Source organism: Delphinapterus leucas, chromosome 13, assembly GCF_059928025.1.
Source record: "Delphinapterus leucas isolate spDelLeu-1000000601 "Yukka" chromosome 13, BTC_Dleu_Yukka2, whole genome shotgun sequence".
Lineage (NCBI taxonomy): Eukaryota > Metazoa > Chordata > Mammalia > Artiodactyla > Monodontidae > Delphinapterus > Delphinapterus leucas.
In genome coordinates, this window is record NC_143141.1 from 84,382,382 (window position 1) to 84,406,973 (window position 24,592).

Consider the following 24,592-nt stretch of genomic DNA (forward strand, 5'->3'; position numbering starts at 1 on the left):
ATTGTCTAGTTACACTGGTCAAAAGACAAAATTCTTCCCCCAACCTAACTCACTCTAACATTCCTTTAAAATAAAATTGAAATGAATACGTTTCCCTTTCTCTTCCACTACCAGTTGTAAAGACTGTGCCATCAGAACAAAAGGCATTTTAGATGAGTGGGCAGAGAAGAGCTCAGATTCTGCTTTAACAGTGCACTGCCTTAACAGTCCTAGTGACTCACATCTTATTATGAGTAAACGGGCAGGAAGCAGGCATCCCTATGTAGAGTAATAGGTGCACAATGTGAAATCAGAACTGTAACATTTGATTTCCATCTTTGCTTCTTACTGGACAATACTTCCGAGAAACTTTCTTAACTTCTTTGGGCCGGTTTCCACATCTGTAAAAGTGTGCATCAAGGGACTTCCCTGGTGGCGCAGTGGTTGGGAGTCTGCCTGCCAATGCAGGGGGCACGGGTTCGAGCCCTGGTCCGGGAGGATCCCACATGCCGCGGAGCGGCTGAGCCTGTGCGCCACGGCTGCTGAGCCTGCGCTCTAGAGCCCGTGAGCCACAAGTAGAGAAAGGCTGCACACAGAAACAAAGACCCAACACAGCCAAATATAAATAAAATAAATAAATTTATAAAAAAAAATGTGCATCAAAATAACCACCACATAGAATTTTGATGGGTTTTGATATTGGGCTGAACCTAATGGCTAGCAATGTAATTTATAAAATTATTCCCTTAGCTCTTCTTTCTTCATCCTTCTAAGGATTCATAAGAAGCATACATCTCCTTTAAAAAAATTTCCCTGACCATTAATAACAATACTAATAGTAGTTATTATTCTTTGAGCACTTATTCTGTGACTGTTCTAAGGGTTTTGCATGGATCACCTCACTCTATGTGGAAGGTTCTTTTATTACCCTCACTTTTTTTTAATAGATTTATTATTTTATTTATTTAGTTTTTGCTGCGTTGGGTCTTCGTTGCTGTGCGCGGGCTTTCTCTAGTTGCGGTGAGCGGGGGCTGCTCTTCATTGCGGTGCGCGGGCTTCTCATTGCGGTGGCCTCTCTTGTTGCGGAGCACGGGCTCTAGGCATGTGGACTCAGTAGTTGTGGCTCGCGGGCTCTAGAGCTCGCGAGCCAGAGAAGTCTTTGGAAAGGATGTAGCAGTTGAGTTTGATCTTGAAGGATAGTTAAAGTTTGGACTGTAAAGAAAAAGTATCTTGGACACTGGAAGAAGACAGAGAACCATGAAATTAGATTAAGCATTTTGAGAATGGCAAGTTCTATGGAAGATGAACCGAGGAATTTGAACTATTCTCTAATCTCCAGGGTACCACCGAGGTGATTTAAGCAAGTGACTGCTGTAGACTAATTATGGAAAGAATGTGCTGATAGCCAATTAGAAGATACATTTAAAGGGAGAACCACTGGAAATGACTCCGTTGATATAAAGCAGAGGTTATGCATAGTCTAAGAAATACAGATATCAAAATATACTCAAGGTAAAGATAAGCATGGCAGGAGAACACCCACCAAACTTTAAAATTTTCTAGAGTTCTAGGTCCTTGATAAGCATTTGAATCAGAATCTATTTAAATGATGTATATTTCCCTGTAATTCTATATTATGTGATGCTCCCTGGTCCACCAATCAAAGAATGATTATTAAGTTCCTTTTCTTTGTCAGATGTTTGAAAATATGGCATACCCCAAGGGTTTGTTATCTAGATGGAAAGAAGATGCATGAACAAAACATAATCAAAGCTAAGAAGCAATATTTGGATAAGGGCTAAATCCTATTTTCTAGTGTTTTTTCAGAGACCCAAGAAAGCACTGTGAACTAGAGCTGTTGTGGTGGGCATCCTGAAGGAGAGGAGATCAAACAGAACCTTAAAAACTAAGTAGAATCCAGCAGAACAGAATTTGTAATCTAGTGTTATACTCTATGAGATTTTGTTTCTCTTTTTATAAAGAAGATAATATTTACCTTTCTTACGATACCTACTACATAGCATTCCTCCACAGCTAAAAATTAAATCTGCTAATTTATATACAAAGTGTTTTAAAAACATCTGCTTAAACAGGTGCTATTTCTTGGACATCTCTGATATGACAAGCAGATTTGAAAGGGGGCATTTGGGGGAATACAATAGATGGTGACTTAAGACAATTAAGTTAAAGTGTCTCCTTCCTAAATGTCTTTCTTCCTCTTCCCCTTTTCTCCGTTTTTTTCCTCTTATGCTCTCTCATCACTCTCCCTGTACATTCTTTCTTCTGTCCACATTCACTGTGTACTATTTCATGCCAGGCCCAGAATTAAATTGGTCCCCGCCTTTCAGGAAACCACGGAATATGTGCTAGAGAAGAAAACCAGGTGAACACATGCAAGCACTAGAAGAGAGTAGGTTGGAGGAGGATTTACTTTCCTAGGGAAACATGTTTGATATTTTCCATCTTCATCTTCAGTAACTCTCCCCACGGCCAAGCCACTTCTGCAGGTAAGTTTTTTTTTTTTTTAATTTTTTAAAAATTAATTAATTAATTTATGGCTGTGTTGGGTCTTCGTTTCTGTGCGAGGGCTTTCTCTAGTTGTGGCAAGCGGGGTCCACTCTTCATCACCGTGCGCGGGCCTCTCACTATCGCTGCCTCTCTTGTTCTCTGTGGAGCACAGGCTCCAGACGTGCAGGCTCAGTAACTGTGGCTCATGGGCCCAGTTGCTCCGCGGCATGTGGGATCTTCCCAGACCAGGGCTCGAACCCATGTCCCCTGCATTGGCAGGCAGATTCTCAACCACTGCGCCACTAGGGAAGCCCTGTTTTTTTTTTTTTAAAGGATGAAAACACAGATTACACTTTATTTTTAAAATTGAAATCAATTTTAATACAGAAAATAAAGACAGCATTTTGCAAATTTATCGTTCAGAGGGGTATCTCTATTTAAGGAAATCAGCCAGTTACACTTCGAGAGATGAAATATTACAGCTTGTACACCAAAATGAAAAAATGAAATTAAATTTAAAAATGAAATGGTTACCAAGGTAATGCATGTCAGGGGATCAGAGGTGAAGGGTCACACATTATGAAAAAGAAATCCAAAAGGACTGCTACATCATAATCTCTCATTAGTGTTCCAACGGTGCCTCTCTTTGGGTAAACTTGAACATTTCGGCAGACACTCAAGCAGCTTTTTCGGTGAAAAGATTTTTACATGACTATTGCTATTCCCATGATCATCTATAGGTGGCACGGTGTTGAGAACACTGCAGGTGCTAATTCCGCAGGATACACTTTGGGAAACGTTCTTCCGGCTTGTTTTCGGCAGCCATTTCCCCTCCGCGCATCACAACCTCCTCCTTCTCGTGACAGGGACCTGGGCGCGCGCTTCGTCCCGCCGACGCCACGCTGTAATTCTGCGGCTCTCTCAGTCAGCTTGGCATCTTGAGGATGGGCGAACTGGCAGAGGAGGGAGACGGTCCTGTTAGTGGAGGATGCCCTGATACTGATGTGGATTTAGCACAGAGTTATAAGGCTATGGATGCCATTTAGACTTTAAAATTGCATTATCCCCTCTTCCTACCTATTGTTCCTGAGGTCCAAATTCCCCAGGTATAACAACCCAGTTACAGTGCAGGGGCTTCATCCTCTGATCTGACCATAGAAGACATAGAAAAAATGGTAAATTTACTGTGATCTAGCCCACTTATGATAAGAGTCATGAGGTCACAGGTGATAAAAATCACATCTGTCACCCACTCCTCTCCTGGTCTACATCCCTTTTAGCCAAGCTGTCTAGTTAGCAAATGGCCTTACACAACCCTCTGCCTCATTTATACATTCAATTTTCATACAAGCTTGCAATAAAGATTTTAAAATATATTTTCTGTTTATATCTCGTGTATAAACTGGGAACTCTGGATGTTAATTAAGTCTTACAGAGCATATTTTTAGTACAAATTATTTTTAAATGTGTTATTGGTACAAACTCATCACACTTCTATCAGTGCCATCTGATTGAAACACTGGCAATCACTGCATCTTGAATGCAGGCAGGTTTTGTGTGGTAACACCTCTAAAATTAGCAGGAAGGAAAAAACAAGCAATATTCAGGAGGAATTTTCTCTTCACAAGACACTGTACATTTTTAGAGGTACACGTTTCCTCCTTAACACAAACCCGAGATTATGTTTCTTTATGATTCACACCACATTGTGAATGATTTAACTTGTTCTTAAAAGATAAAAGAACGTTCATATTTTTTTTTGGAGAAGAACACATTCATATTATCCTATTTTGGGTGCAGGAGAGGACAGGTCTAAGGATCCATTTCTAATGACAACAGTAAACCCACACACAGCTTTAACCTCTCAATGAGCAATTCACTCTCTCAATTTCTGACCTCCAGAGGATTTTTTTTTTTTTTGCGGTACGCGGGCCTCTCACTGTTGCGGCCTCTCCCGTTGCAGAGCACAGGCTCCGGACGCGCAGGCTCAGCGGCCATGGCTCACGGGCCCAGCCGCTCCGCGGCATGTGGGATCTTCCCGGACCGGGGCACGAACCCGTGTCCCCTGCATCGGCAGGCGGACTCTCAACCACTGCGCCACCAGGGAAGCCCTCCAGAGGCTTTTTTAATTTCTAGTTTTTGAATATAAGAATAATAAAATTTCAATGATAGCCTTTGAGAAAGGGAAGTAATCTTTGGAGTAGCATATTGAACCTCAGAAAACGAATGACAGCTTAAGGTCATACCATTGGTGCTTGAAATGAACATCACTCAATGCACAGACGTTCCTGTCAGATACCAGGGACAATTCTACAGTGTCTATCACAAAAGCTTTAAATAATAACTTGGAAGCATCAAGCCCCTAAATGTTTCATCATCCACAAACCAGGATATTCCTGTAGAGGTGTAGAGGTCACTAGGTCCAGGCCTTCACAGGTCACTGAGGCTCAAAGAGTGAGTGTGGAGTGACCTGCTTTATTTAAGTTCCTTATGCTGAATAATGATGCTTGAGGAGGGTCAGCATCAGCTACCTGGAAGAGCAGCATTGGTGCTGTCCGTACCTTTTCATTCATTTGCTCTTTTTACAGGACTAGACCTAGGTTTGTCTTAAGCCCAATTTGATTCAGGCAGATCACCATCCCTGGTGTGTATGTTATTTTTCAACAGCAGATTTAAGACCTCTAAATGATGGGGCAGTTCTTTGGAGTAAAGATTACAGCCTCCAGTAGTAAATAAATAATGAGTTTGGGACCTGAAGCTTGCAAGGATTTTCTCACCAAATCAAATTGTTTTCCATTCTGTGATTTTTATACTTTGCTGTATAGAAAACCCTAGATAACAATCCTCCAAGAAAAAGTAGTTAGTGATAGAGCACAAATTTACCCAGGTTCAAGTTCAGTTGGGAACATATTACTTTAAATAAATGAGAAAAACATTTAAAACCTTACCTAAATGCTTCCCCATTTGTATTTGTAGCTGCAGTGTCAAGCTCACAGATCCACACTGCATAAGCATTCAATGAAGCTTTGTAACATTTTCTGCTCTTGTTACTCATTTTTACATGTATGCATTCATTTATTTACCATATATTGAGTGTTTACTGTGTATCAGAGCCCTTGCTAATCTGAGGAACTGAGGAACAAAGAAACCCTTGCCTTTCTAGCACTCAGATATTGTGGAAAGAAATACATACTTACAGAGACACATCCCAGTATAATTTGTCAAATACCATTACTAGATTATCCACAGAATATTTTTAAAGTGCAAGCCTAGAAGATGCTATATCTTGGAGTCAAGGAAAACTTGAAAGAGGAGGTCATCTATATGAAGATCTTGAAGAATGAGAGAATTTATTTTATTAGAGTGTGGAGAATTGATTGAGGATAGCTATTCAGGCCAAATGCTATTCAAAGAGTGATGATAAAATAAGTACAAGAGGATAAAAGGCAAAATAAGAAGCTGAAAAGTAAGGTAGCTATATACTCGTGAAAGGATATCTGTGCTAAGCTAAGGAGTATGATTGTGTGTGTGCATGCACACATGTGTGTGTTTAATTTGCAGCAGTGCGTGAAAAATCAAATTTTTGATTAGAAAGGCAAACATGGTTTTTTGCTTTTTTTTTTTTTTTTACGGTACGCGGGCCTCTTACCACTGTGGCCTCTCCCATTGCAGAGCACAGGCTCCGGACGCGCAGGCTCAGCAGCCATGGCTCATGGGCCCAGCTGCTCTGCGGCATGTGGGATCTTCCCGGACCGGGGCACGAACCTGCGTCCCCTGCATCAGGCAGGTGGACTCTCAACCACTGAGCCACCGGGGAAGCCCCAAATATGGTATTATTTTGGAGCATATCTAGGAAGTGACAATACTGGTGGCAGGGAAGCCAGTCTGAAACTATCTTAAGATTCTAGGTGATATTGTGATAAGAGTGTGGGCCAGGCACCAGTGAATTTCAGTCTAACTAGTTCTTCTCATGTTTTTCCCTGTGTTCATGATCTTATGCTGTGAAGATGATGGGTGAGAGGACCAGAAGGAGCTAGAGAAAAGGATGTAGTGAAAAGCTGTGACCTTAAATAAGCAGTTTTAATTAAAAGATTAACAAAACTCATAAGATTACAGAAAACAGTCAATTAGATAATAATGATGATATACAGCATTTTCTGTGCACTTACTATGTGCCAGGTAACACAGATTCTCTCCTCAGTCAAACTCTAGCCAAGTTCCTCTGAGCCCTCTATTTGAGTAGACCTCAACCTTGGCCTATAAAAACTCCAGATGCTCAGCAAAAAAATGCTTTCACCTAGTCTCCCTTTTTTTATTCACATTAAAAGGCTTAAATGCTAACATGGGTTCTAACAGCTCAAGGCTGCATATCTAGGATGATGGCACTTCCCCTTAAAGTGCCTGCTTGAGGAAGCTCAAGGTTGCCAAAAGAATTTACTGTTTGTTTTAGCCAACCCTTGACCAGAGGCTACTAACCTTACTTTCTTAAAACATTTGCTGAAAAGGGCTTAAAATTGTGAATCTCTCCTCTGTCTCTTTGAGATGTATATGTATCTCCTATAACTCAAGAGTGACCTAAGAAGGCTTTCCTTTGAAATGTGATCATCAGGAAAGATAGGGCCTCTGTCTCAGTGTCCATGGGAGAAAAGAATCCTAGCTTCCATAATCTCCAGTGAACTGACACGTTTGTTCGAATAGCATTTACATTAGCTCTCTGTAAGTTTTCACTTAGTGAGCCCCCCAGCCCCCACTATTCCTTCATTCGTCTTTAAAAATGCCCAGTCACCTCATTGCACATCCCAACGCAACTCAATTCAATTCAATTCATACTGGACTCTTTTCCCTATTGCAACATTGTATTACTGATTAAAATCTGTCCTTAACACTTAGCTAGCTTTGTTCATCTTCAACACAGGCGTGGTGACAGGCTTGTACAATCGTTTTCACCTTAGCGCCTCATAGCCACACCCTACAAAACAGTTGTTGGCTTCATTTTCTACTACTATTACCTGCTGTATGTGAGCCCAGTTCTCTAGGCAATTAAAGTACATGGAAAACATTTTAAGCAGCAAAGAGCTAAAATATTTCAAGTCTCAACCCAATTTATTCTAGCAACTGGAAGAATATGTTTCTGTGAATTCCTTGTTCAAGACAGCAGTTCCCAAGTGTGAAAAAAGCAAAACAATGTAAATATATGACTTCATTACTTATAATCACCCAGCTTCAGTGAGAGGAAGAGCGTCAGCTGTGCAGAGAAGCTCTTGGGAACACAGCCTCAATTTAACTCTTTGGCACATGATTCAAATTATTTTATTTATAACCTGATCTTTTGTCTGTAACACAAATTGCTCCCAAATACCTTCTCAGATCTCACACCAGGAAAGAGATAATAAAAGTGCAATTCTTCCCCCAATTACTATTTTTACCTCTTCTGATGTTTTCTTTCTCATTATAATATTACTAGAATAGGGTTGGTGATTTTTGCCAAGCAACTAGGAGTGAGTGAGTGAAGTTCAGGTTCCGGTGGACCCTCTGCTCCACTTGGTTAGATCTCAACTCTACTCTTGGCTCAACTCACCTTTTTGATCATGAACCCCAAATCATAGTTTCACTCCATTATTTTATCTATTGCTCCATAATTTTTATGATCTATACAGTCTTCTCTAAATTTACTATTTGACTCAATTTAATTTCTACTTACTTTGTTCTTTAACTTTCCTTCTGTAACATATGAGTTTTCCATACTAATAAATACATCCTTTTATCCCTAAGCACTAGTATCAATTTATAGGTCAGAAAACCAAGGCTTGAAAATAAAAGAAGACAAAAGAGAAGGGAAAACAGAAATGAGAGGGCTTCTCTGGTGGCGCAGTGGTTGAGAGTCTGCCTGCCGATGCAGGGGACATGGGTTCGTGCCCCAGTCGGGGAAGATCCCACATGCCCCGGAGTGGCTGGGCCCGTGAACCATGGCCGCTGAGCCTGCGCGTCCGGAGCCTGTGCTCTGCAGCGGGAGAGGTCGCAACAGTGAGAGGCCCACGTACCGCAAAAAAAAAAAAATGAGAGAAAAAATGAAGGAAAGAAAAGAGAAGAAAAAAAATGAAAGAAAAAGAAAAAGAGAGAACATAGGCTTAGGTAGAGAGGCAACTTGTACTGGGGAACTAAGCTGGTTAATACTGGAGTTGAATCCATGAATTTGACTCTAAATCCTGTCTCCTTTTTTTTTTTTTTTTTTTTTTTTGCGGTATGCGGGCCTCTCACTGCTGTGGCCTCTCCCGTTGCGGAGCACAGGCTCCGGACGCACAGGCTCAGCGGCCATGGCTCACGGGCCCAGCCATTCCGTGGCATGTGGGATCCTCCCGGACCGGGGCATGAACCCGTGTCCCCTGCATCGGCAGGTGGGCTCTCACCACTGCACCACCAGGGAAGCCCTAAATCCTGTCTTCTTAATAACTCTGCAATATATTATTTGCACTGTATTATATATATGTACAGGACAATAAAATATTATTTTAATGAGTGGTACACCACATTTACTATTATGAGAAAATTATCTTTGATTGCAAAAATACTACTTGTGAAAGAAGAGATCTGAGGGACGTTTGATTAGCAATATCATCCACTATTTTACATAAGCAAAATAATAATAATAGTAATAATAATAAAATTTTAATCAGAAAGGATAAGTCATTTGTAAAAGATTGCATAATTTGTAAGTGCAGGAACTGGTAGTCAAACTAATACCTCACAGGCTCGCACTTCACTTGATTTTTACTCCATGCATTCTGTCCTAACTATAATGCACATACACATTCTTATCCAAGCGGTCTTCATGTCCATGATTTCTCAAGAGTTCTAAATTGAAGGTGCTTCATCCTCCTGATGTCACAAGTCTTCTTTGTGCAATTTAAAATAACTGCATAACTAAGTTTTCACTGTTGTACATCTCAGCTGTTTGCCAGGGCACTTTTTTCTGAATAAGTGCATTTCTTTCCAGTATGATCGTAATTTTTGCTAAGCCTGCAGTCTTCTCTTCTTCCTAATCACATCTGTAGTTCACCTGAGATAATGACTTGGCTTTTCAGAAATTAAAAACCTTCAGGGGCTAGGAATTGGCCTGATTAGATACCCCGCCATGCCAACTCCTGCTGCCAGGGCTGCCTAAGGCATACACTAAGTCAATGTCAGGTCCATTTTGTCCTTAGAAAGCCCTCTCAAGGTCAGCCATTCTCATTTGTTAACCGTGTCTTACCCCTTTCCTCTCAGTATTCTAGGAGAGGATCCAGGTGCTCCCATCAGGCATTAGGAGGAATCTGACAGAGACAACGGCCCTGAAGTCTGTGGGTGTGAGGAGAGGTCTCCTGATGGACCCCCTGCAGCTGGGGCTGCCCTGCAGCAGCCTGGCTATGCGAGCTCAGCCGAGCAACATGCCCTTTTATGCCCTCTATTTCCACATCCATTAATGGTCATGATAAATCTGTGAAAGACCCAACTTAGCATTGCTTTCACTCAGTTTTTATCATCAATAAAATAAAAACAATGTTTTCAGTGTTGTTGTGAAGTTCGGAGGTCCTACAATAAAAGTTTAAGCACAGCACATGGCATAGGACAGCCATCTTAATTAAAGGCTGATGAAGTTCAACACAAGCTGTCCCCAAATATGCCACTTTGACATATCGATGACTTTGAATTAAAGTTACTTAAGAAACAGCTAGTGCAAAAGAACACTCTGACCCCCTTTTTCCCCCCTGAAAGCAGGAAATAAATCTCCAATGTAAAAGATACCCTTTCTGTACCAGCAGGTAGAGAGACGCCCTTCATATCACAGACAGGGAATTGTATCTCCCTCCTCCAAATCCTTTGCCTTTGTGACTTCTCATCACCTCTCTCAGTTACACCATGCCCTCTTCCCCAGTTCTGGATATTTTTTCTGCCCTTAAATTCAGGAAACTGAATATAAATTAAAGATAGCAAAAAGAAAACCTTAAACTAGGTTATCAATTAAAATCTCTAGGGCGATTCTTTCAAAGAGGAATTTATCTAATGCCACGTGCTTATGCTCTCATGATTATTACTCTGACTTCCCCAGCGTCTCATCTTGGCACTGGTCCTCCTCCTGAAGTTATATTTTTGTCTTAATCTTAGGAACTGAAATGTGGGTCCCCAAACGCTTTCACCTTTTCTCCCAGTAGAGTTATAGGCCAAGAGGAGATCTGATGGCCTGCCAGATCGTCCTCAACTCTTAGCGTGAAAATGTATGTTAGTGTTCCCATGACATCGCTGTAACTTCCACTTGTGTAATCTCATTATCTTTTAATTTCCTGCCCTCTGCCCAGTACCTGGTGTCCCAGAATAGCCATCCTTCAGTAATACATGCCAACTTCCCAAACTTCTAACTATGTTTTTATGAGAACACATTTCCATATTGTACATTCAGAAAAAAAAAATTAATTTGTATTAGTCCGTCAGAAAAACGAAGCATTGAATTTCTTCTGTTAATGCTCTACTAGAAAGGGTGCCCTGAGAATGACAACTGACTGTTCCAGACGACTTAACAATGTCTTGCATTACAAAAACCTTTGGTCTGGGTGAATTCAAGTGGGAGCATGGTTAAAAATCATTTTAAGAGAATAAATTTCTTATTTCGATACGGCACTCATGTTTTAAAATGTTGGTGGTTTCATCCATGAACAGTTTTAAAAAATTCTCCAACTTTCATGAGAGAGACTAGAAGAGGAAGTTGATGATGTTTAATTTTCTTAACATTATTGATTTTGCTTTCATGGGCATGATTTATGAGAGATTCCTCAAAATTGCAAGTAAAAGAATCTAGGAAACACAGATATATAGAATACAATATAAAATTCGAGAAAATTGTATGCATTCCAAACATATAGTATTGCAGGAAAAATAAAATGTTACTTCAAGGACACATTTATTTATTTTCAGAAAATAAGAAGAGTATGAGAACTTCAGTCATATTATGTTAAACTTATGAAGACTATTATGTAGGTGTAGGTGGCATTCTGCTGGGTTAGATCTTACTTAATTCATATTCTTTGTAATCTCATCACACAGTATTGTAGACAATAAATTCTGAAATATGAAATTTATAAGAGATTCATCAAAATTGAATTGTATAGTATGATTATACATTTGAGGAAGGTATTTTGGTTACTAAGTACCCTGTTGATTTTTATCTAAATGTACGATTAAATATTATAAATTAGAAAATATTCTTAAAACTAAGAAACTAAGTCTAGGACGTAGATGTACACTAGAGAGAAATATGATGACGTTACTGCATCCAGAATACTTATAAAAGGATTGAAATTTGCAGTAAAAATGGCTTACATTTCAATATATTTAATATGAATGAAGCATACATATGCTATTTAACAGAAAATAAAGAAAACTATCCTTTTTTTAAAATAAGGCAGATATAGTAACCATGCAATGTCCCCTACTTGTATATATAAACAAGAGCCATGAATTAGATTACTTGAAATACAGAAAATACACATCCTCAAGGGCACTGGAGTAATTCAATACTGTATGGGATTAGCTTTTTAAGAATGTATTGCAAAGGCCCTAAGGGTCTCACACCTCACTAAATTCAAACTTTTAATGCTCTCATTTCAATTTTGTCAGACATAATAATAGACCCTAAGGTGGGAATATGCTATTTGGAGCAAAATAGAAAAGCGTATCAATGGGCTGTAAATTATAGATGCACTGTATGGGCAGAAAATATTTTAACCTTTAATATAGAATATAATTTAAAAGCAGTAATCCAAAGAGGAAGAATAAGTTACTTTATGGAAAGGAACAGAGTTGTTTCCTAAACAAAGGTCAAATATGACTTTATTCTTCTTTGGCTAGAAAATCAATATACACGTTACCCCCTTGCCTTTGAAAAGCAGTTCTATGTTTAGGTTAGTTTTAGGCATTTTCTTCTCATTTCCTCTTCTTAGCTGGCAGACTTTTCAAGAAAGAGAAATCAAAGCTTTGGAATGGATGTCCAACATTTTTTTTTACCAACAAATCCCTTTACCATGATTTCCTTTCACTCTGCTTCCCCCAATATATACCACATTTGGTAAGGTTTGCTATATAGTAACCATCTATGAAAAAATAATAATATGCTATTATGGAAGTAGTTTGGCTCTTGGAGTGTATTAGAACTGAATTTTTAAAAATCTATTGTTTTTTTATTGAAGTAGAGTTGATTTACAATGTCATGTTAGTTTCAAGTATACAGCATGGTGATTCAGATATACATAAGTGTGTGTGTATATATATCTGTATATATACATTTTCAGATTCTTTTTTCCTTACAGGTTCTTACAAAATATTGAGTATAGTTCCCATACTATAGAGTAGGTCCTTGTTGGTTATATATTTTACACATATTAGTGTGTATATGCTAATCCCATACTCCTAATTTACCGTTCCCGCCCCCTGAACTTGAATTCTAACTTGGCCCTTTGATGCCTTAGTAACTTTTGGCAAGTTAATTAACCTGATGGATCTTCAGCTCCATCCACTGATGGAGGTTTACAACTGTGGCTGTGAGAAATAAATATAGTATGGATAACGGTGGTCCCAGAATTAGATACAAGATGGCTGTTATTGTTTCTGCTAGCTTTTGTTATTTGTTTTTCATCTTTTAAATTCATACCTTTATTCAAAACTGAAATTCCAGTAATATTTTTCCAATAATATTCCAATAATATTTTTCATTCCTGAAACAGCAGAGAAATTGTATCTATTATTTACCTCTAGTGGTCTTCCCATAAAATCTTTCCTATTTCGGTTATTTATAAAATATTGTTTAAAATATTCCAAATCAATTTTTTATAACAGTGTTGGTATTAGCTCACAAATTCATATCACTACATAATGTTCACTCTCAGGGTGGGTCCAGAGTAAGCATTCAGGGAATGCATGGTCCTTTCACTGCCTCTTTCCAACAACTTGGTGAACTCCAAACTGGGGACCCATGTTCTAGACCAAAGACTTTTTTCCAGTGCATCACTGGAGTTTGAGAAGTATTTAGATGTGTTCCTCTGGAATCTCCTGCCCTGGTTTCCTGACCTAAGTATTTTCCACAAAGTGTAAGTATAAGAAGAGTTCTGACCACCTCCACTGTCACTCTGCTCTCTTGAGCAAAGAAGTAAAAGAAAAGAAAAAAGAAAAAAATTGTGACAATTCTCTTAATGAACACCAAGAAGCTCAGAAAGTAGAAGTATAAACAAAACTCATCCCAAAACTGAGAGTGTATGTTAAATACTGCTTTCAGTTCCAAAAGAGACATTCACACTGCTTTAAAACATGCTTATTTCACCCACAGGTATTGATGCAAAAGTTATAGCTGCAAAAATTATTAAAACTTACTGAATTCTGTATAAAATCCTACTAAATTATATTGTTATAATAATCAAAAATACAACAATGCCCACTGTAACTTAATATTCTTCCCTACATAATACCAAGGTATTCATATGATTCTATACTACTACAGAGTATAACATCTAGGTAAATGCATGAGCTATTCCTTAGTTTAAATTATTCAATATCATATTTGAAATAGAAGCCAACATTTATTTCATGCATTCAAAAACACATACTTAAGTAAAAACCTAATGCTATATGTATGTATATATATATATATATATATAGAATCCGTGTTCTGAAAACTACAAAACACTAATGGAAGAAATAAAAGAAGACTGAAGTAAATGAAGAGACATATGGTGCTCGTGGATTGGAAGGTTCAACACAGTAAAAGTGTAATTTCTCCCCAAATTGATCTATAGATATAATGCAAAAACAACCAATCAAGACTTTTTTGTAGATATAGGTGAACTGATTATAAAATGCATAAGTGTCGTAGGCTGAAAAATGGTATCCCCAAAATATCCACATTCTAATTTCTGGCACCTAAGAATGATACCTTATATGGTGGGGGGAGATCCTTGCAAATGTGATTAAGAATCTTGAGATGGAGAGGTTACCCTGGATTATCCAGGTGGTCGCAAATGTAATCACAAGTGTCCTTATAAGTGGAACAGATGGAGATTTGACACAGACACATAGAGGACAAGGCAGTGTGAAGACAGATCAGAGATATTCGGCGATGCTGGCCTTGAAGATGGAAATGATGGAGCCACAAGCAAAAGGAGCCAGTAGAAGCAGGAAGAGGCAAGGAATGGATTCTCCTCTAGAGCCTCTGCAGGGAGTACAGCTCTGTGAACACCTTGATTTTGGCCAGTGATACTGATTTCAGACTTCTGGCCTCCAGAACTGTAAGGGAATAAATTTCTGTTGTTTTAAGCCACCACATTCATGGTATATTGTTATGGCAGCTCCAGGAAACTAATAGAATAAGGAAATGAAAGAGAACTAGAAAAGACAACACAATTTGAAAAAGAAGAAACAAGGTTGCATATAGCTTCTCTTCTTCAAAAAACAGTGTGAAAAATAAGAAGAGCTATAGGAGCTCGAGGCTTTTCAGGGCATGAGCTGCCTTTCTTCTTGCATGGCCTTGCAATAAACCTTTTTCTGCTCCAAACTCCGACGTTTCAGTTTGGCCTCATTGTGCATCGGGCACATGGACTTGCATTAACAAAACGAAGACTCCTAAGATTTCAAGTCCAGGGCCAGGTTGAAAATAACACCTGCGCTGTGATAACAAAGAAGGGTGTTTTTTTTCTGAAAAGTGTCTCATTTAGAGTTACTGGATTTGTCAAGATGTAATTTCTTCATCCACATATGATGACCTATGAATTGATCACTGGGAAGCTTCCAGGAGAATGGTGTGTATGGATTGTAACTTAGATCTCTGCATGATGAGAAAGGCTCTGAGCCCCAGGTTTAGGTGTGTCATTTATATACTCAGGACTTAACAACCACTGTATATGGTTCCAACTATCTTCTCCCAAGTCTGCCCTGGTTTTCGCCTCAGTCCAATCCAATATTGAGAATGGTCAGAATATCACTTCAGGAAATTCTTTAATAAAGAATATTTACAGAAAGAAAAAAGAGAGAAAAGTTATAGACTGAAAAATACTTACAAAATATATTGTATTTGACAAAGCAGTTGTATACAAAAATACATGAATAACTGTCAAAACTAAATAATAATAAGATAACCCCCTAAAAATGGAAATATAGACAGGCAGATGACCAAATAAAGATACAGATTTTGTATAAGCACAGAAAAAGGTGTTTAAGATCATTAGTCGGGGAAAGGTAAATTTAATCATGGGTGATAGAAGACCACAGCTATAGAGTAGGTAGAATACTGACAATACTGTGGGCTGACAGGATGCAGAGCATCTGGAAATCTCATACATCAGTGCTTAGAATGCCAAGTAATACAACCATTTTGGAAACATGTTTGGATTTTCTTATAAAGTTAAATATATACCATGAAACGCAGTACTCCCACTCACTGATTTTTACCAAGAGAAATAAAATTATATGTTCATACAAAGATGTGTACTCAAATATGAGAGCAGCTTTAGTCATAAACACACATACACACACACATGGACAACCCCTATATCTATCATAGTTTGAATGGATTAACACATTGTGTCCATACTACTCAGTCATGAAAAGGGATTAACTACTGATCTATGCACAACATTGATTCTAAGAACGTATATGCTAAGTGAAATAATCCAGAAACAAAGGCAGATGAGCTATATGATTGAATGTTATGAAATTCTGGAAAAAGGCATAACTATTGGGACAAACCTGTTTAGTTATGCTCACAGGTTGGGGATTGATGGGACAGCTGACAAAAGTGACATAAGGAAAGTTTTGGGGGTAGTGGTGGAAATATTCTATTTCTTGTTTGTGGTGGTAGTTTCATAACAATATACATTTGTCACCGTTTAGAGGACTACATACAAAGGAATGGCTTTTTATTTACAAAATCTTACAAACCTGACAAAAATAACTACTTGAAATTCAAACAAATATTTACAGGACAAGTGGCAAGTATTAGGTTTTAAAGGATGTGTATATGTGCTTGTGTATGCGTGTGTCTATTTGACTGACAGTAATTAATTTTATTTGCAAACACAAACAAGGTGGAGAAAAAGTGCCTTTTTTAGGCAATATGCTAAGTTGGTATTTATTTGGTAGGAGTAGTACATAAAGTTGGCTTGCTTTTCCTGCGCATTTCAGAGCATCAATATTCAGTACATTGGCTGTTTCTGAGAGCTACTTCATGCCTAAATTATTTCATCACACATCTGACAGTACCTTTGTGTGAATAATTCACCCTATAAGAATCCCAGCTTATCTATGGATTCCAAATCACTAGGATTCACTGAGGTTTTTCAGAGAGCTTCAATTGTTGCTACAAGGAACCAAACTAAATTCTCTGCTGTCGAGGCTGAAGCTTTTATCATCATGTCAGGACTTCCCCTCACCTGTATTTTATGGTTTGCTGATGGATTTCTAGAATAGATTGTCAGATTTAGGATGACTGACACTGAAAATTCTCAGGGTTGTGACACAAGTAGTTTTAATTTATGTAAGTGCTGATTCCAATTTATGAGAATTTTTTTCATTGGTTTGTTTTGTACTGTATAGTAATGCTTGTTCAATAAAGAATAATTGGAAGTTATAATTAAGCTCAAAGGAAGAAACCACCCATTTCCCACTATAAAAGATCATTTATTAATATGTTGGAATATATTATTTCATTCTCTTTCAAATGTATATGCGTATAATTTTTATAAAATGAAATCTTATTAAAATGTAGTTTTTTGTTTTTTGTGGTACACGGGCCTCTCACTGTTGTGGCCTCTCCCATTGCGGGGCACAGGCTCCGAGCGCGCAGGCTCAGCGGCCATGGCTCACGGGCGCAGCCGCTCCGCGGCATGTGGGATCTTCCCGGACCGGGGCACGAACCCGTGTCCCCTGCATCGGCAGGCGGACTCTCAACCACTGCGCCACCAGGGAAGCCCCCAAAATGTAGTTTTAATTGAACATTTACCATGACCTACTTTCCATATCAATAAATGTAAGTCTTTGATGGTGGATCCTAGCCAGCTATAGTGGTAGTATATTATTGAATGAATGTGAATAAGGAAATATATAATCCAACAAACATTTTCAGTTGGCAGATAGTTTTTCCCCTGAGATCAGGAATAAGGCAATGAAAAATTGGTTTTTGAAATAATTTTTAAAATATCATTTATAGTAGAACCAAAAATAGAGAAATACTATGTATAGACTCTAGCTGTGAAAAAAATAACTCATATGGAAGAAATCAAAGAAGATCTAAGTAAATGGAGAGGTACTTCACGTTCATAGATTACAAGGCTTAGTATTGTTCAGACTTCATTTTTTTCCCCAACTTGATCGTTTATTGAATACAATCCCAACTAAAATCCAACTTATTATGTGGTTATCAACAAACTGAATCTAACGTTTACATAGAAGGGCAAAAGACTTAAAATATCCAACACAGTATTGAAGAAGAAAAATAACGCTGGGGGATTCACACTACTCTATTTCAAGGCTTGCTGTAAAACCACCGTAATCTTATTTTCTAAAGCTATTCTCCAATAAAAAGAATCAGGGTTCCCTGAAGAAATAACTGATCTATGACTAGGGCAGGACATTAAAAAAGATGGCCCTGGAGTATTCTGTAGTGTCAAAATACTACAAAAACTGTCAAGGTTATCGAAAACAAGGAAATCTGGGGAACTGTTACCAACAAGAAGAGCCTAAGGAGGTGATGACTAAATATAATGTGGTATTTTGGATGGAATCCTATAAGAGAAGAAAAAAGGACATTAGGCAAAGACTAAGGAAATCAGAATAAAGTATGGATTTTAGTTAATAATAATGTGTCAACATTGGCTTCTTAATTGAGACAAATATACTAATGCAAAATGTTTGATAATAGGGGAAAATGCATGTGAGGGATATTGGAACTTTGTAAAATCTTCACTCTGCAAATCTAATACTATCCTAAAGTAAAAATAATTAATACAAAACAAGACAGGGCTCAAAGAGTACAGGAACGAAGTACACATGGTATAAACAAAACAAATATCAAGATGGTAGACTTAAAAACAAGTCAATCATGAATTGCATTAAATTTAAATTACATCTGACTTTATCCATACCACTCCCCTAAAATTGTTTCTGTCAAGATCAACTAAAACTCCATACTAAAACAGTCCAATAGGAAATTCTCTGTCTTCATACTACTGAATTTGATACAACAAAATTTAAATAAGTTGACCATGTCTGTCCTCAAAAATATGTCTATTGGTTTTTGTGATACTGATTTTTAACTTAGTGACCATTTTATTTCTTGTTACTCTTCCACCTACCTTGCAGTTACTGAATAGCCACAAAGCTCAGCATGAGCCTTCTCTTCTGAGATAACATCGATTCCTATAATTTTCAGTACCATGTTATATGCACTTGAATTTATGCCACAAATCTGATTTTTACCCTGAGCTCCAGGACAGAGCTAAGTGCTTATCTGATGTCTCCACTCGAATATCTTAAAGCTATTTTAAACTTCACATAAATAAAATTAATACGTTTATCTACGCCACTAACACTTAATCTTGTTTCTCCCCCAGAATCTGCCATCTTGGTAAATGGGTCAGTATCCATTTAGCTATGTCAATCAGGAATCTAGGAGTTATACTTGACTCCTCTTTTCATTTACTTTTTCCATCCTATCTGTAGGCAAGACTCCTGAACTTTGCAACAAAAATCTCATATTCATTCACTTTTTCCTTGCTGCACTATTACCATGCTAAATCAAGTCACTATCATCTCTCATGCACAACTGCAGCAACCTTTTAACTGTCCTCCTTTTCTCCATTTTTGGCCACATTACCTTAATTACCTAAAAAGAAGCCAAAGTTCTCTCTTTAAACATAAATCAGATTATGTGAATATCCTGCTTAAATCCCTTCATTGACTTCCTATTCATTAAAATAATATCCAAATTTTGCAAGGCTAATTTTGTATTACCACATGTCCGCCTTTTTTTTTTCTTTCCCTCACTTATTCATTGATTTCTGCTCCCTCCTTCCCCCACAAATATTTTGCCAGGACTACTATAAGGGTCTTAGAATTCATTTGTAAACCAAACAGATGACAATCCCTTTCTTTATGGAGCTTACATTAGAGGAGGAGAGGGACAGCAGCAAGAAAAAAACAAGTACGCAGACAATTTTTGCTGTTCATGGTAGTGTCAAAGCAAAAAATCAAAACAAAAACAAAAGGAAACATGCAAACTAAGACCTTCATAATCAAAGGAAAAATATGATTGTTCCATGACCTTTAAATATTTTGTCAAAACAATACAAATTGTCTTACTCTCAGTTTTAAATATATAAGGAAATTTTTAAAAATTAAAAAATAACATTTATCTAGTGTATTATAATTTAAAATATTAGAAACATTGAGAGCTAAAGTGGGGTTTTTTTGACTTGTAAAAATCTTATCAAAGGTAGTCTGAACTATATTCTTGACTTCAAGTTGCATCATTTATGAAACAGAGTAAGCATGTTTTCTCTGACTTGGCACATTGTCATACCCTTTTCCAAGTTTGTATCAGCTTCCAACACTTTATTCTTTGTGTTTTCTGTATCATGAAGTACAGATCTTCCTTGACTTATGATGGGGTTACGTCCAAATAAGGCCATTGTAAGTTGAGAACATCATATGTCGAAAATGCATTTAATACACCTAACCCACCAAATATCCTAGCTTAGCCTAGCCTACCTAAAATGAGCTCTGAACACTTACATTAGCCCACAGTTGGGCAAAATCAATGAACACAAAGCCTATTTTATAAAAACAATTCTTGAATATCTCATGTAATTTATTGACTTCTGTACTGAATGTGAAAAACAGGTTGGTTGTATGGGTACAGAATGGTTTAAGTGCATCGATTGTTGACCCTTGTGATCTGTGGCTGACTGGGAGCTGCATCTCGCAGCCACTGCCCAGCATCACAAAAATCTACCACGTATTGCATTATTTACATAACAATCCATGCACTGAAGAGATAGCAGTGAGGTCAGTACTTTATATAATTATTTCCAGTGACTATACTTTAGTAATTGTAATGTGAATGATGTAGTTGGGGGGGTCTGGTGTTATCTAACTAAATGACAGTAATTAGAATTCATGCATATCAGAACCATGCAAAGCAAAGACTGTTGATGCTATGAGTCTGTGAGTACTAAGAAGAAAATAAAAGAGCAAAGTAGGGAGAAAGAGAGTGTTTTAGCTCAGGCAGCTATAACAAGCTACCATAGATTGGGGTGCTTAAACAACAAATATTTATTTCTTACAGTTCTGGAAGATGGAGGTCTTAGATTAGGATGCCAGCATTGTTGGGCTCTCACAGGAGCTCTCTTTCCGGTTTGTAGTATGACCATCTTCCTGCTATATCCTCACATGTCAAAGAGAGAAAGCTCTGGTCTCTTCATCCTTTTATAAGGACACTAATCCCATCATGGGGGCTCCACCCTTATGAACTCATCTAAACCTAATTACCTCCCAAAGGCCCCACCTCTAAATACTATCACATTGGAGATTAGGGCTTCAGCCTATGGATTCAGGGTGGGGGACACAATTCAGTCCGTAGCAGAGAGTCCATAGCAGGGAGTGACAGAAGAGGTGCTAATTTGATAGAGGAGCAGGACATTTCTTTTTTAGGAGGTGATATTTGTGTGAAGTGTAGCTATCCTGGAAAAGAGCATTCAGTCAGATCTCACCTTCCTGTGTTCCATTTACTCCCTGGTCCTTTCCATCCTATTTCTGCTGATGAGCCTTTGAGCTTTTGTGTTTATTTTCTTTCACTGCAATTCGCTTTCTTTGGCTGACTCATTCTCACCTGCGATTCTCAGCTGAAATATTACTTCTGCAGAAAGACTATTCTTGACGTGTATCTGACGTTGCCCCAGAGAATTACTATAGAGCCTATCACCCTGTTTTTTCCTTCATGGGTTCTATCACAATTTGTAATTACGTTGTTTGTTTGTTTAGTTTTTCATGTCTATCTTTCTCATTAGAATGTAATTTGTATGAGGACAAAGCATTTGTCTGCCTTATTTGAGAAGGTATCTCCAGCTGCTTTTGAAGTGTGTGTTGTATAAGGTAGGGGATACTCAATAAATGTCTTTTGAGTAAAGGAATAAAGTTACTTCTTATGCTATTGTACTACAAGGAGGAAGTTATGCATATTTTTATCTCTAGTCCATAATGAAGAGCCATCCTGTGTTAGATACTCAGTGTTGGTTGACTGACTGATTAATAATATCTATCTTCTCTAGATTCCCCTTCTTTTTAAATGAATGTCCACATTTAATTATTTAAAATGTTTATCAAATACTTGCAATTTGTTTGGCATTTAAAAAATAAAATATTCTTGGGACTTCCCTGGTAGTCCAGTGGCTAAGACTCTGCACTTCCACTGCCAGGGGACATGGGTTCGATCCCTGGTCAGGGAACTAAGACCGCACATGCTGCGTGGCATGGCCAAAAATAAAAATAAAATAAAATATTCTATTTGTAATACTTTCTATACTGCCTAATATTACTCTCAATTCAAATAATTTGAGTTGTCCTGAAATTAGTGATATTTATTCTCTTAACATGACTTTTCAGTTCTTATGTTACAACACACCCCCTTATAAACATATTCTCTAGAAGAAACTTTTTCTTTACCCTCAAAGTTCTAAAAACATCCTTTCCTTTATCTTGAAAGAAACAATTCAAATGATTTTCTAAAGACATCATTTATCAGCAGACTTCCTTGTACTGGAATACAAAGTTCCATCCACACATATCCTGCTTTTAAGAAATAAAGGGAAATCTTTATAAGATGTGATGAGAAAATGAAATATCTATGTATGTGTGTTTGTGTATGTATGCGTGTGTTTACAAAATAATACATGTATATATGTATATCTATGGCTGCCTATATCTACCCTATGATATAAATAATAGTATTGGAGATAGAGTGTTGTATTTTATCTATTTGTTTATCTGTAGATTCTTATAGTTTTCTTAATATGGAATAAGGTAGGGGTTATTTACCTTAAAGATATAAAATACAGATCATTCAACAAAAATATGATTAATATTGAATCTAGTTATTTTTTAGTCTATGTATATGTGCCTATAATATTATTTTAACATAGCTTACTAGAAATTTAGAGATACGTTGAAATTCTTGCTCTCATGTTATCTAAACCCAAAGTTTTTTAAATATGTAAAACTTAGTCATTGTGTGTGTGTGTGTGAGGGAATGACTTGCCCAAGGCTACACAATGAATAGTAATAAAATTGACACTAAAATTATATTACCAGTACTACCAAAAATTTAAGGGCCATATGCTAATGAAAACTGAAAATATGAAAGCTGTAGTGGAATACATAAGGTTCAAATATTGCTTTAAGAAACACGTAAACAATGAAAATAATAGAAATAGCACAAAACCACAGCAACAAATATCATTTATTAAGCGCTTTTTAGATGATAAATAGCATTCTAACCACTTCATATATGTTATCATACTATGTAATTTTCTCAACAAAACTGTGAGATTCATAGCATCATCATATCCTTATATGTAGAATAAAAATGAGTCAGAGAGTTAAGTAAAATTGCCTGAGTTCACATAGATAGTAATATTTAAGTCCAAATAACGTGATTCTAGTACTATTAAAGTCTTGCACATTATATTTTTTGTTAAAAATTTTTACTAATGTAACATATTCATGAATTATAAATACACATAAAGTCAGCAAGCTCATATAACAATCACAAGTGAAGTAGAAAATTACCAGCACTCCAGAGCATGTCCTCAGCCCCTTTATAAACTACCCTTTCTCTCAAAAGATAACAACTATCCTGACTTCTAAGAACACAGGTTAGTTTTGACTTTTTAAAAACTTTATATGTTGAATCACACACTTTCTTTCTGGCTGACTTCTTTCATTCTTTCTATATTGCACATATCACTAGTTTGTTCTTATTGCTGTATCATATTCCACCATGTATATATTCCACAGTTTATTTATTCTCTCCAATCACTACTGATGGATATTAGGGTTGTGGTTATTATCATTAGTATTGCTATGAATATTCTGTAATATTATTTCTGGATATCCCAATGTTCCACCACCATCTACTGAAAAGATTGTCTTTTCACTGCTACTTGGATTGCCACCCACTATACAAGCATGTTAATATACTCTCACACCCACATCCCCGCCATAAGTCCATTTGTTTATACTTGTACCAGTATCAAACTGGCTTGATTCTTTAACTGTGAAGTCGATAGCCTGTAATGTATGTCCTCCAACTGCATTCTTATTCAAAATTGTCTTGACTATTCCTTGCATTTTCATATACACTTTAGAATCAGATTGTCAATTTCCATACACATATAAAACTTGTATTTGATCAAGAATGTATTGAATCCATACAGTAATGATTCTCCAAACCCATACGCTTATCATATCCCACTACTTATTTGGATATTCTTTATGTTTTTTTTTGCAGTACGCGGGCCTCTCACTGTTGTGGCCTCTCCCGTTGCGGAGCACAGGCTCCGGACGTGCAGGCTCAGCGGCCATGGTTCACAGGCCCAGCCGCTCCGTGGCATGTGGGATCTTCCCGGACCGGGGCATGAACCCGTGTCCCCTGCATTGGCAGGCAGACTCTCAACCACTGCGCCACTAGGGAAGCCCTCTTTATGTTTCTTAATTACATTTTGTAGTTTTCAGTGTACATGTCTTGCATATCTTTTGTTAGATATATTATAAGGGTTTCTTTTTGTGCAATTTATGGTTATTGCAATTATGATCCCCAAATTCTTTGACACGCCTTTCATTGATGGGTGGGGTTTATGTTCTTCCCTTTAAATCTGCGTGGACTTGTGACTCACTCATAATCAACTGAGTGAGGTGGAAAAGACAGAGTGACTTTCTAGGCTATGTCAATAAGAGTTTCAGCTTCCACTTGTTTACTGGGAAATTTATTTGTAAAGTCTAGAGCTACACTGAGAACAACACAGAGAGAGGAAGCCCAGGC

At 37.5% G+C, this 24,592-nt stretch overlaps 1 pseudogene; it reads right to left on the reverse strand.

The window, feature by feature from the left end:
* Positions 1-1,695: 1,695 nt before the first annotated feature.
* LOC111164481 (calmodulin-binding transcription activator 1 pseudogene) lies at positions 1,696-20,186 on the reverse strand (annotated as a pseudogene).
* Positions 20,187-24,592: the final 4,406 nt, after the last annotated feature.